Raw genomic sequence first — 14,799 nt, 5'->3', positions numbered from 1 at the left:
GGCCAAAGGAAATATCCTCCGATAACAAAGAGAAAGAAGCTTTCTGAGAAACTTCTTTGTGTTCTGTGAAATCATCTCACAGAGTTACAGCTTTCCTCTCAAGAAGCCTTTCGCTAAGACAGTTCTTGTGGAATTGGCAAAGTGATATTTGGAAGCCCATAGAGGGCTATGGTGAAAAAGGAATTATCCTCAGATGAAATCTGGAAAGAAGCTTTCTGAGAAACTGCTTAGTGTTCTGTTAATTCATTTCACAGAGTTACATCTGTATTTCGTGGATCTCTTTGCTAGCCTTATTTCTGTGGAATCTGAGAACAGATATTTCGGATCCCTTGGAAGACTATAGGGCCAAAGGAAATATCCTCCGATAACAAAGATAAAGAAGCTTTCTGAGAAACTTCTTTGTGTTCTGTGAAATCATCTCACAGAGTTACAGCTTTCCCCTCAAGAAGCCTTTCTCTAAGACAGTTCTTGTGGAATTGGAAAAGTGATTTTGGAAGCCCATAGAGGGCTATGGTGAAAAAGGAAATATCCTCAGATGAAATCTGGAAAGAAGCTTTCTGAGAAACTGCTTAGTGTTCTGTTAATTCATCTCACATAGTTATATCTGTATTTCGTGGATCTCTTTGCTAGCCTTATTTCTGTGGAATCTGAGAACAGATATTTCGGATCCCTTGGAAGACTATAGGGCCAAAGGAAATATCCTCCGAAAACAAACAGAAAGAAGCTTTCTGAGAAACTTCTTTGTGTTCTGTGAAATCATCTCACAGAGTTACAGCTTTCCCCTCAAGAAGCCTTTCGCTAAGACAGTTCTTGTGGAATTGGCAAAGTGATATTTGGAAGCCCATTGAGGGCTATGGTGAAAAAGGAAATATCCTCAGATGAAATCTGGAAGGAAGCTTTCTGAGAAACTGCTTAGTGTTCTGTTAATTCATCTCACAGAGTTACATCTGTATTTCGTGGATCTCTTTGCTAGCCTTATTTCTGTGGAATCGGAGAACAGATATTTCGGATCCCTTGGAAGACTATAGGGCCAAAGGAAATATCCTCTGATAACAAACAGAAAGAAGCTTTCTGAGAAACTTCGTTGTGTTCCGTGAAATCATCTCACAGAGTTACAGCTTTCCCCTCAAGAAGCCTTTCGCTAAGACAGTTCTTGTGGAATTGGCAAAGTGATATTGGGAAGCCACTAGGGGGCTATGGTGTAAAAGGAAATATCCTCACATGAAATCTGGAAAGAAGCTTTCTGAGAAACTGCTTTGTGTTCTGTTAATTCATCTCACAGACTTACATCTGTATTTCGTGGATCTCTTTGCTAGCCTTATTTCTGTGGAATCTGAGAACAGATATTTCGGATCCCTTGGAAGACTATAGGGCCAAAGGAAATATCCTCCTAACAAACAGAAAGAAGCTTTCTGATAAACTTCTTTGTGTTCTGTGAAATCATCTCACAGAGTTACAGCTTTCCCCTCAAGAAGCCTTTCGCTAAGACAGTTCTTGTGGAATTGGCAAAGTGATATTTGGAAGCCCATAGAGGGCTATGGTGAAAAAGGAAATATCCTCAGATGAAATATGGAAAGAAGCTTTCTGAGAAACTGCTTAGTGTTCTGTTAATTCATCTCACAGAGTTACATCTGTATTTCGTGGATCTCTTTGCTAGCCTTATTTCTGTGGTATCTGAGAACAGATATTTCGGATCCCTTGGAAGACTATAGGGCCAAAGGAAATATCCTGCGATAACAAAGAGAAAGAAGCTTTCTGAGAAACTTCTTTGTGTTCTGTGAAATCATCTCACAGAGTTACAGCTTTCCCCTCAAGAAGCCTTTCGCTAAGACAGTTCTTGTGGAATTGGCAAAGTGATATTTGGAAGCCCTTAGAGGGCTATGGTGAAAAAGGAAATATCCTCCGATGAAATGTGGAAAGAAGCTTTCTGAGAAACTGCTTAGTGTTCTGTTAATTCATCTCACAGAGTTACATCTGTATTTCGTGGATCTTTTTGCTAGCCTTATTTCTGTGGAATCTGAGAACAGATATTTCGGATCCCTTGGAAGACTATAGGGCCAAAGGAAATATCCTCCGATAACCAAGAGAAAGAAGCTTTCTGAGAAACTTCTTTGTGTTCTGTGAAATCATCTCACAGAGTTACAGCTTTCCCCTCAAGAAGCCTTTCGCTAAGACAGTTCTTGTGGAATTGGCAAAGTGATATTTGGAAGCCCATAGAGGGCTATGGTGAAAAAGGAAATATCCTCCGATGAAATCTGGAAAGAAGCTTTCTGAAAAACTGCTTAGTGTTCTGTTAATTCATCTCACAGAGTTACATCTGTATTTCGTGGATCTCTTTGCTAGCCTTATTTCTGTGGAATCTGAGAACAGATATTTCGGAACCCGTGGAAGACTATAGGGCCAAAGGAAATATCCTCCGATAACAAAGAGAAAGAAGCTTTCTGAGAAACTTCTTTGTGTTCTGTGAAATCATCTCACAGAGTTACAGCTTTCCTCTCAAGAAGCCTTTCGCTAAGACAGTTCTTGTGGAATTGGCAAAGTGATATTTGGAAGCCCATAGAGGGCTATGGTGAAAAAGGAATTATCCTCAGATGAAATCTGGAAAGAAGCTTTCTGAGAAACTGCTTAGTGTTCTGTTAATTCATTTCACAGAGTTACATCTGTATTTCGTGGATCTCTTTGCTAGCCTTATTTCTGTGGAATCTGAGAACAGATATTTCGGATCCCTTGGAAGACTATAGGGCCAAAGGAAATATCCTCCGATAACAAAGATAAAGAAGCTTTCTGAGAAACTTCTTTGTGTTCTGTGAAATCATCTCACAGAGTTACAGCTTTCCCCTCAAGAAGCCTTTCTCTAAGACAGTTCTTGTGGAATTGGAAAAGTGATTTTGGAAGCCCATAGAGGGCTATGGTGAAAAAGGAAATATCCTCAGATGAAATCTGGAAAGAAGCTTTCTGAGAAACTGCTTTGTGTTCTGTTAATACATCTCACAGATTTACATCTGTATTTCGTGGATCTCTTTGCTAGCCTTATTTCTGTGGAATCTGAGAACAGATATTTCGGATCCCTTGGAAGACTATAGGGCCAAATGAAATATCCTCCGATAACAAAGAGAAAGAAGCTTTCTGAGATACTTCTTTGTGTTCTGTGAAATCATCTCACAGAGTTACAGCATTCCCCTCAAGAAGCCTTTCGCTAAGACAGTTCTTGTGGAATTGGCAAAGTGATATTTGGAAGCCCATAGAGGGCTATGGTGAAAAAGGAAATATCCTCAGATGAAATCTGGAAAGAAGCTTTCTGAGAAACTGCTTAGTGTTCTGTTAATTCATCTCACAGAGTTACATCTGTATTTCGTGGATTTCTTTGCTAGCCTTATTTCTGTGGAATCTGAGAACAGATATTTCGGATCCCTTGGAAGACTATAGGGCCAAATGAAATATCCTCGGATAACAAAGAGAAAGAAGCTTTCTGAGGAAATTCTTTGTGTTCTGTGAAATCATCTCACAGAGTTACAGCATTCCCCTCAAAAAACCTTTCGCTAAGACAGTTCTTGTGGAATTGGCAAAGTGATATTTGGAAGCCCATAGAGGGCTATGGTGAAAAAGGAAATATCCTCAGATGAAATCTGGAAAGAAGCTTTCTGAGAAACTGCTTAGTGTTCTGTTAATTCATCTCACAGAGTTACATCTGTATTTCGTGGATCTCTTTGCTAGCCTTATTTCTGTGGAATCTGAGAACAGATATTTCGGATCCCTTGGAAGACTATAGGGCCAAAGGAAATATCCTACGATAACAAAGAGAAAGAAGCTTTCTGAGAAACTTCTTTGTGTTCTGTGAAATCATCTCTCAGAGTTACAGCTTTCCCCTCAAGAAGCCTTTCGCTAAGACAGTTCTTGTGGAATTGGCAAAGTGATATTTGGAAGCCCATAGAGGGCTATGGTGAAAAAGGAAATATCCTCCGATGAAATGTGGAAAGAAGCTTTCTGAGAAACTGCTTAGTGTTCTGTTAATTCATCTCACAGAGTTACATCTGTATTTCGTGTATCTCTTTGCTAGCCTTATTTCTGTGGAATCTGAGAACAGATATTTCGGATCCCTTGGAAGACTATAGGGCCAAAGGAAATATCCTCCGATAACCAAGAGAAAGAAGCTTTCTGAGAAACTTCTTTGTGTTCTGTGAAATCATCTCACAGAGTTACAGCTTTCCCCTCAAGAAGCCTTTCGCTAAGACAGTTCTTGTGGAATTGGCAAAGTGATATTTGGAAGCCCCTAGAGGGCTATGGTGAAAAAGGAAATATCCTCAGATGAAATCTGGAAAGAAGCTTTCTGAGAAACTGCTTAGTGTTCTGTTAATTCATCTCACAGAGTTACATCTGTATTTCGTGGATCTCTTTGCTAGCCTTATTTCTGTGGAATCTGAGAACAGATATTTCGGATCCCTTGGAAGACTATAGGGCCAAAGGAAATATCCTCCGATAACAAAGAGAAAGAAGCTTTCTGAGAAACTTCTTTGTGTTCTGTGAAATCATCTCACAGAGTTACAGCTTTCCCCTCAAGAAGCCTTTCGCTAAGACAGTTCTTGTGGAATTGGCAAAGTGATATTTGGAAGCCCATAGAGGGCTATGGTGAAAAAGGAAATATCCTCAGATGAAATCTGGAAAGAAGCTTTCTGAGAAACTGCTTAGTGTTCTGTTAATTCATCTCACAGAGTTACATCTGTATTTCTTGGATCTCTTTGCTAGCCTTATTTCTGTGGAATCTGAGAACAGATATTTCGGATCCCTTGGAAGACTATAGGGCCAAAGGAAATATCCTCTGATAACAAACAGAAAGAAGCTTTCTGAGAAACTTCTTTGTGTTCCGTGAAATCATCTCACAGAGTTACAGCTTTCCCCTCAAGAAGCCTTTCGCTAAGACAGTTCTTGTGGAATTGGCAAAGTGATATTTGGAAGCCACTAGGGGGCTATGGTGAAAAAGGAAATATCCTCACATGAAATCTGGAAAGAAGCTTTCTGAGAAACTGCTTAGTGTTCTGTTAATTCATCTCACAGAGTTACATCTGTATTTCGTGGATCTCTTTGCTAGCCTTATTTCTGTGGTATCTGAGAACAGATATTTCGGATCCCTTGGAAGACTATAGGGCCAAAGGAAATATCCTCCGATAACAAACAGAAAGAAGCTTTCTGAGAAACTTCTTTGTGTTCTGTGAAATCATCTCACAGAGTTACAGCTTTCCCCTCAAGAAGCCTTTCGCTAAGACAGTTCTTGTGGAATTGGAAAAGTGATATTTGGAAGCCCATAGAGGGCTATGGTGAAAAAGGAAATATCCTCCGATGTAATGTGGAAAGAAGATTTCTGAGAAACTGCTTAGTGTTCTGTTAATTCATCTCACAGAGTTACATCTGTATTTCGTGGATCTCTTTGCTAGCCTTATTTCTGTGGAATCTGAGAACAGATATTTCGGATCCCTTGGAAGACTATAGGGCCAAAGGAAATATCCTCCGATAACAAAGAGAAAGAAGCTTTCTGAGGAAATTCTTTGTGTTCCGTGAAATCATCTCACAGAGTTACAGCATTCCCCTCAAGAAGCCTTTCGCTAAGACAGTTCTTGTGGAATTGGCAAAGTGATATTTGGAAGCCCATAGAGGGCTATGGTGAAAAAGGAAATATCCTCACATGAAATCTGGAAAGAAGCTTTTTGAGAAACTGCTTAGTGTTCTGTTAATTCATCTCACAGAGTTACATCTGTATTTCGTGGATCTCTTTGCTAGCCTTATTTCTGTGGAATCTGAGAACAGATATTTCGGATCCTTTGGAAGACTATAGGGCCAAATGAAGTATCCTCGGATAACAAAGAGAAAGAAGCTTTCTGAGGTAATTCTTTGTGTTCTGTGAAATCATCTCACAGAGTTACAGCATTCCCCTCAAGAAGCCTTTCGCTAAGACAGTTCTTGTGGAATTGGCAAAGTGATATTTGGAAGCCCATAGAGGGCTATGGTGAAAAAGGAAATATCCTCAGATGAAATCTGGAAAGTAGCTTTATGAGAAACTGCTTAGTGTTCTGTTAATTCATCTCACAGAGTTACATCTGTATTTCGTGGATCTCTTTGCTAGCCTTATTTCTGTGGATTATGAGAACAGATATTTCGGATCCCTTGGAAGACTATAGGGCCAAAGGAAATATCCTGCGATAACAAAGAGAAAGAAGCTTTCTGAGAAACTTCTTTGCGTTCTGTGAAAGCATCTCACAGAGTTACAGCTTTCCCCTCAAGAAGCCTTTCGCTAAGACAGTTCTTGTGGAATTGGAAAAGTGATATTTGGAAGCCCATAGAGGGCTATGGTGAAAAAGGAAATATCCTCCGATGAAATGTGGAAAGAAGCTTTCTGAGAAACTGCTTAGTGTTCTGTTAATTCATCTCACAGAGTTACATCTGTATTTCGTGGATCTCTTTGCTAGCCTTATTTCTGTGGAATCTGAGAACAGATATTTCGGATCCCTTGGAAGACTATAGGGCCAAATGAAATATCCTCCGATAACAAAGAGAAAGAAGCTTTCTGAGGAAATTCTTTGTGTTCTGTGAAATCATCTCACAGAGTTACAGCATTCCCCTCAAGAAGCCTTTCGCTAAGCCAGTTCTTGTGGAATTGGTAAAGTGATATTTGGAAGCCCATAGAGGGCTATGGTGAAAAAGGAAATATCCTCAGATGAAATCTGGAAAGAAGCTTTCTGAGAAACTGCTTAGTGTTCTGTTAATTCATCTCACAGAGTTACATCTGTATTTCGTGGATCTCTTTGCTAGCCTTATTTCTGTGGAATCTGAGAACAGATATTTCGGATCCCTTGGAAGACTATAGGGCCAAAGGAAATATCCTCCGATAACAAAGAGAAAGAAGCTTTCTGAGAAACTTCTTTGTGTTCTGTGAAATCATCTCACAGAGTTACAGCTTTCCCCTCAAGAAGCCTTTCCCTAAGCCAGTTCTTGTGGAATTGGCAAAGTGATATTTGGAAGCCCATAGAGGGCTATGGTGAAAAAGGAAATATCCTCAGATGAAATCTGGAAAGAAGCTTTCTGAGAAACTGCTTAGTGTTCTGTTAATTCATCTCACATAGTTATATCTGTATTTCGTGGATCTCTTTGCTAGCCTTATTTCTGTGGAATCTGAGAACAGATATTTCGGATCCCTTGGAAGACTATAGGGCCAAAGGAAATATCCTCCGATAACAAACAGAAAGAAGCTTTCTGAGAAACTTCTTTGTGTTCTGTGAAATCATCTCACAGAGTTACAGCTTTCCCCTCAAGAAGCCTTTCGCTAAGACAGTTCTTGTGGAATTGGCAAAGTGATATTTGGAAGCCCATAGAGGGCTATGGTGAAAAAGGAAATATCCTCAGATGAAATCTGGAAGGAAGCTTTCTGAGAAACTGCTTAGTGTTCTGTTAATTCATCTCACAGAGTTACATCTGTATTTCGTGGATCTCTTTGCTAGCCTTATTTCTGTGGAATCGGAGAACAGATATTTCGGATCCCTTGGAAGACTATAGGGCCAAAGGAAATATCCTCTGATAACAAACAGAAAGAAGCTTTCTGAGAAACTTCGTTGTGTTCTGTGAAATCATCTCACAGAGTTACAGCTTTCCCCTCAAGAAGCCTTTCGCTAAGACAGTTCTTGTGGAATTGGCAAAGTGATATTTGGAAGCCACTAGGGGGCTATGGTGAAAAAGGAAATATCCTCACATGAAATCTGGAAAGAAGCTTTCTGAGAAACTGCTTAGTGTTCTGTTAATTCATCTCACAGACTTACATCTGTATTTCGTGGATCTCTTTGCTAGCCTTATTTCTGTGGAATCTGAGAACAGATATTTCGGATCCCTTGGAAGACTATAGGGCCAAAGGAAATATCCTCCTAACAAACAGAAAGAAGCTTTCTGAGAAACTTCTTTGTGTTCTGTGAAATCAACTCACAGAGTTACAGCTTTCCCCTCAAGAAGCCTTTCGCTAAGACAGTTCTTGTGGAATTGGCAAAGTGATATTTGGAAGCCCATAGAGGGCTATGGTGAAAAAGGAAATATCCTCAGATGAAATATGGAAAGAAGCTTTCTGAGAAACTGCTTAGTGTTCTGTTAATTCATCTCACAGTGTTACATCTGTATTTCGTGGATCTCTTTGCTAGCCTTATTTCTGTGGTATCTGAGAACAGATATTTTGGATCCCTTGGAAGACTATAGGGCCAAAGGAAATATCCTCCGATAACAAACAGAAAGAAGCTTTCTGAGAAACTTCTTTGTGTTCTGTGAAATCATCTCACAGAGTTACAGCTTTCCCCTCAAGAAGCCTTTCGCTAAGACAGTTCTTGAGGAATTGGCAAAGTGATATTTGGAAGCCCTTAGAGGGCTATGGTGAAAAAGGAAATATCCTCCGATGAAATGTGGAAAGAAGCTTTCTGAGAAACTGCTTAGTGTTCTGTTAATTCATCTCACAGAGTTACATCTGTATTTCGTGGATCTTTTTGCTAGCCTTATTTCTGTGGAATCTGAGAACAGATATTTCGGATCCCTTGGAAGACTATAGGGCCAAAGGAAATATCCTCCGATAACCAAGAGAAAGAAGCTTTCTGAAAAACTTCTTTGTGTTCTGTGAAATCATCTCACAGAGTTACAGCTTTCCCCTCAAGAAGCCTTTCGCTAAGACAGTTCTTGTGGAATTGGCAAAGTGATATTTGGAAGCCCATAGAGGGCTATGGTGAAAAAGGAAATATCCTCAGATGAAATCTGGAAAGAAGATTTCTGAAAAACTGCTTAGTGTTCTGTTAATTCATCTCACAGAGTTACATCTGTATTTCGTGGATCTCTTTGCTAGCCTTATTTCTGTGGAATCTGAGAACAGATATTTCGGAACCCGTGGAAGACTATAGGGCCAAAGGAAATATCCTCCGATAACAAAGAGAAAGAAGCTTTCTGAGAAACTTCTTTGTGTTCTGTGAAATCATCTCACAGAGTTACAGCTTTCCCCTCAAGAAGCCTTTCGCTAAGACAGTTCTTGTGGAATTGGCAAAGTGATATTTGGAAGCCCATAGAGGGCTATGGTGAAAAAGGAATTATCCTCAGATGAAATCTGGAAAGAAGCTTTCTGAGAAACTGCTTAGTGTTCTGTTAATTCATCTCACAGAGTTACATCTGTATTTCGTGGATCTCTTTGCTAGCCTTATTTCTGTGGAATCTGAGAACAGATATTTCGGATCCCTTGGAAGACTATAGGGCCAAAGGAAATATCCTCCGATAACAAAGATAAAGAAGCTTTCTGAGAAACTTCTTTGTGTTCTCTGAAATCATCTCACAGAGTTACAGCTTTCCCCTCAAGAAGCCTTTCTCTAAGACAGTTCTTGTGGAATTGGCAAAGTGATATTTGGAAGCCCATAGAGGGCTATGGTGAAAAAGGAAATATCCTCAGATGAAATCTGGAAAGAAGCTTTCTGAGAAACTGCTTTGTGTTCTGTTAATTCATCTCACAGATTTACATCTGTATTTCGTGGATCTCTTTGCTAGCCTTATTTCTGTGGAATCTGAGAACAGATATTTCGGATCCCTTGGAAGACTATAGGGCCAAATGAAATATCCTCCGATAACAAAGAGAAAGAAGCTTTCTGAGAAACTTCTTTGTGTTCTGTGAAATCATCTCACAGAGTTACAGCATTCCCCTCAAGAAGCCTTTCGCTAAGACAGTTCTTGTGGAATTGGCAAAGTGATATTTGGAAGCCCATAGAGGGCTATGGTGAAAAAGGAAATATCCTCACATGAAATCTGGAAAGAAGCTTTCTGAGAAACTGCTTAGTGTTCTGTTAATTCATCTCACAGAGTTACATCTGTATTTCGTGGATCTCTTTTCTAGCCTTATTTCTGTGGAATCTGAGAACAGATATTTCGGATCCCTTGGAAGACTATAGGGCCAAAGGAAATATCCTCCGATAACAAACAGAAAGAAGCTTTCTGAGAAACTTCTTTGTGTTCTGTGAAATCATCTCACAGAGTTACAGCTTTCCCCTCAAGAAGCCTTTCGCTAAGACAGTTCTTGTGGAATTGGCAAAGTGATATTTGGAAGCCCATAGAGGGCTATGGTGAAAAAGGAAATATCTACATATGAAATCTGGAAAGAAGCCTTCTGAGAAACTGCTCAGTGTTCTGTTAATTCATCTCACAGAGTTACATCTGTATTTCGTGGATCTCTTTGCTAGCCTTATTTCTGTGGAATCTGAGAACAGATATTTCGGATCCCTTGGAAGACTATAGGGCCAAAGGAAATATCCTCCGATAACAAAGAGAAAGAAGCTTTCTGAGGAAATTCTTCGTGTTCCGTGAAATCATCTCACAGAGTTACAGCATTCCCCTCAAGAAGCCTTTCGCTAAGACAGTTCTTGTGGAATTGGCAAAGTGATATTTGGAAGCCCGTAGAGGGCTATGGTGAAAAAGGAAATATCCTCACATGAAATCTGGAAAGAAGCTTTCTGAGAAACTGCTTAGTGTTCTGTTAATTCATCTCACAGAGTTACATCTGTATTTCGTGGATCTCTTTGCTAGCCTTATTTCTGTGGAATCTGAGAACAGATATTTCGGATCCCTTGGAAGACTATAGGGCCAAAGGAAATATCCTCCGATAACAAAGAGAAAGAAGCTTTCTGAGGAAATTCTTTGTGTTCTGTGAAATCATCTCACAGAGTTACAGCATTCCCCTCAAGAAGCCTTTCGCTAAGCCAGTTCTTGTGGAATTGGCAAAGTGATATTTGGAAGCCCATAGAGGGCTATGGTGAAAAAGGAAATATCCTCAGATGAAATATGGAAAGAAGCTTTCTGAGAAACTCCTTAGTGTTCTGTTAATTCATCTCACAGAGTTACATCTGTATTTCGTGGATCTCTTTGCTAGCCTTATTTCTGTGGAATCTGAGAACAGATATTTCGGATCCCTTGGAAGACTATAGGGCCAAAGGAAATATCCTCCGATAACAAAGAGAAAGAAGCTTTCTGAGAAACTTCTTTGTGTTCTGTGAAATCATCTCACAGAGTTACAGCTTTCCCCTCAAGATGCCTTTTCCTAAGCCAGTTCTTGTGGAATTGGCAAAGTGATATTTGGAAGCCCATAGAGGGCTATGGTGAAAAAGGAAATATCCTCAGATGAATTCTGGAAAGAAGCTTTCTGAGAAACTGCTTAGTGTTCTGTTAATTCATCTCACATAGTTATATCTGTATTTCGTGAATCTCTTTGCTAGCCTTATTTCTGTGGAATCTGAGAACAGATATTTCGGATCCCTTGGAAGACTATAGGGCCAAAGGAAATATCCTCCGATAACAAACAGAAAGAAGCTTTCTGAGAAACTTCTTTGTGTTCTGTGAAATCATCTCACAGAGTTACAGCTTTCCCCTCAAGAAGCCTTTCGCTAAGACAGTTCTTGTGGAATTGGCAAAGTGATATTTGGAAGCCCATAGAGGGCTATGGTGAAAAAGGAAATATCCTCAGATGAAATCTGGAAAGAAGCTTTCTGAGAAACTGCTTAGTGTTCTGTTAATTCATCTCACAGAGTTACATCTGTATTTCGTGGATCTCTTTGCTAGCCTTATTTCTGTGGTATCTGAGGACAGATATTTCGGATCCCTTCGAAGACTATAGGGCCAAAGGAAATATCCTGCGATAACAAAGAGAAAGAAGCTTTCTGAGAAACTTCTTTGTGTTCTGTGAAATCATCTCACAGAGTTACAGCTTTCCCCTCAAGAAGCCTTTCGCTAAGACAGTTCTTGTGGAATTGGCAAAGTGATATTTGGAAGCCCATAGAGGGCTATGGTGAAAAAGGAAATATCCTCCGATGAAATGTGGAAAGAAGCTTTCTGAGAAACTGCTTAGTGTTCTGTTAATTCATCTCACTGAGTTACATCTGTATTTAGTGGATCTCTTTGCTAGCCTTATTTCTGTGGAATCCGAGAACAGATATTTCGGATCCCTTGGAAGACTATAGGGCCAAAGGAAATATCCTCCGATAACAAAGAGAAAGAAGCTTTCTGAGAAACTTCTTTGTGTTCTGTGAAATCATCTCACAGAGTTACAGCTTTCCCCTCAAGAAGCCTTCCGCTAAGACAGTTCTTGTGGAATTGGCAAAGTGATATTTGGAAGCCCATAGAGGGCTATGGTGAAAAAGGAAATATCCTCAGATGAAATCTGGAAAGAAGCTTTCTGAGAAACTGCTTAGTGTTCTGTTAATTCATCTCACAGAGTTACATCTGTATTTCGTGGATCTCTTTGCTAGCCTTATTTCTGTGGAATCTGAGAACAGATATTTCGGAACCCTTGGAAGACTATAGGGCCAAAGGAAATATCCTCCGATAACAAAGGGAAAGAAGCTTTCTGAGAAACTTCTTTGTGTTCTGTGAAATCATCTCACAGAGTTACAGCTTTCCCCTCAAGAAGCCTTTCGCTAAGCCAGTTCTTGTGGAATTGGCAAAGTGATATTTGGAAGCCCATAGAGGGCTATGGTGAAAAAGGAAATATCCTCACATGAAATCTGGAAAGAAGCTTTCTGAGAAACTGCTTAGTGTTCTGTTAATTCGTCTCACAGAGTTACATCTGTATTTCGTGGATCTCTTTGCTAGCCTTATTTCTGTGGAATCTGAGAACAGATATTTCGGATCCCTTGGAAGACTATAGGGCCAAAGGAAATATCCTCCGATAACAAAGAGAAAGAAGCTTTCTGAGAAACTTCTTTGTGTTCTGTGAAATCATCTCACAGAGTTACAGCTTTCCCCTCAAGAAGCCTTTCTCTAAGACAGTTCTTGTGGAATTGGAAAAGTGATATATGGAAGCCCATAGAGGGCTATGGTGAAAAAGGAAATATCCTCAGATGAAATCTGGAAAGAAGCTTTCTGAGAAACTGCTTTGTGTTCTGTTAATTCATCTCACAGAGTTACATCTGTATTTCGTGGATCTCTTTGCTAGCCTTATTTCTGTGGAATCTGAGAACAGATATTTCGGATCCCTTGGAAGACTATAGGGCCAAATGAAATATCCTCCGATAACAAAGAGAAAGAAGCTTTCTGAGAAACTTCTTTGTGTTCTGTGAAATCATCTCACAGAGTTACAGCATTCCCCTCAAAAAAGCCTTTCGCTAAGACAGTTCTTGTGGAATTGGCAAAGTGATATTTGGAAGCCCATAGAGGGCTATGGTGAAAAAGGAAATATCCTCAGATGAAATCTGGAAAGAAGCTTTCCGAGAAACTGCTTAGTGTTCTGTTAATTCATCTCACAGAGTTACATCTGTATTTCGTGGATCTCTTTGCTAGCCTTATTTCTGTGGAATCTGAGAACAGATATTTCGGATCCCTTGGAAGACTATAGGGCCAAATGAAATATCCTCGGATAACAAAGAGAAAGAAGCTTTCTGAGGAAATTCTTTGTGTTCTGTGAAATCATCTCACAGAGTTACAGCTTTCCCCTCAAGAAGCCTTTCGCTAAGACAGTTCTTGTGGAATTGGCAAAGTGATATTTGGAAGCCCATAGAGGGCTATGGTGAAAAAGGAAATATCCTCACATGAAATCTGGAAACAAGCTTTCTGAGAAACTGCTTAGTGTTCTGTTAATTCATCTCACAGAGTTACATCTGTATTTCGTGGATCTCTTTGCCAACCTTATTTCTGTGGAATCTGAGAACAGATATTTCGGATCCCTTGGAAGACTATAGGGCCAAAGGAAATATCCTCCGATAACAAAGAGAAAGAAGCTTTCTGAGAAACTTCTTTGTGTTCCGTGAAATCATCTCACAGAATTACAGCTTTCCCCTCAAGAAGCCTTTCGCTAAGACAGTTCTTGTGGAATTGGCAAAGTGATATTTGGAAGCCCATAGAGGGCTATGGTGAAAAAGGAAATATCCTCAGATGAAATCTGGAAAGAAGCTTTCTGAGAAACTGCTTAGTGTTCTGTTAATTCATCTCACAGAGTTACATCTGTGTTTCGTGGATCTCTTTGCTAGCCTTATTTCTGTGGAATCTGAGAACAGATATTTCGGATCCCTTGGAAGACTATAGGGCCAAAGGAAATATCCTCCGATAACAAACAGAAAGAAGCTTTCTGAGAAACTTCTTTGTGTTCCGTGAAATCATCTCACAGAGTTACAGCTTTCCCCTCAAGAAGCCTTTCGCTAAGACAGTTCTTGTGGAATTGGCAAAGTGATATTGGGAAGCCACTAGGGGGCTATGGTGAAAAAGGAAATATCCTCAGATGAAATCTGGAAAGAAGCTTTCTGAGAAACTGCTTAGTGTTCTGTTAATTCATCTCACAGAGTTACATCTGTATTTCGTGGATCTCTTTGCTAGCCTTATTTCTGTGGTATCTGAGAACAGATATTTCGGATCCCTTGGAAGACTATAGGGCCAAAGGAAATATCCTCCGATAACAAAGAGAAAGAAGCTTTCTGAGAAACTTCTTTGTGTTCTGTGAAATCATCTCACAGAGTCACAGCTTTCCCCTCAAGAAGCCTTTCGCTAAGACAGTTCTTGTGGAATTGGCAAAGTGATATTTGGAAGCCCATAGAGGGCTATGGTGAAAAAGGAAATATTCTCCGATGAAATGTGGAAAGAAGCTTTCTGAGAAACTGCTTAGTGTTCTGTTAATTCATCTCACAGAGTTACATCTGTATTTCGTGGATCTCTTTGCTAGCCTTATTTCTGTGGAATCTGAGAACAGATATTTCGGATCCCTTGGAAGACTATAGGGCCAAAGGAAATATCCTCCGATAACAAAGAGAAAGAAGCTTTCTGAGAAACTTC

Source organism: Macaca nemestrina, chromosome 13 (assembly GCF_043159975.1).
Source record: "Macaca nemestrina isolate mMacNem1 chromosome 13, mMacNem.hap1, whole genome shotgun sequence".
Lineage (NCBI taxonomy): Eukaryota > Metazoa > Chordata > Mammalia > Primates > Cercopithecidae > Macaca > Macaca nemestrina.
Note: the sequence above shows the minus strand (reverse complement) of the source record.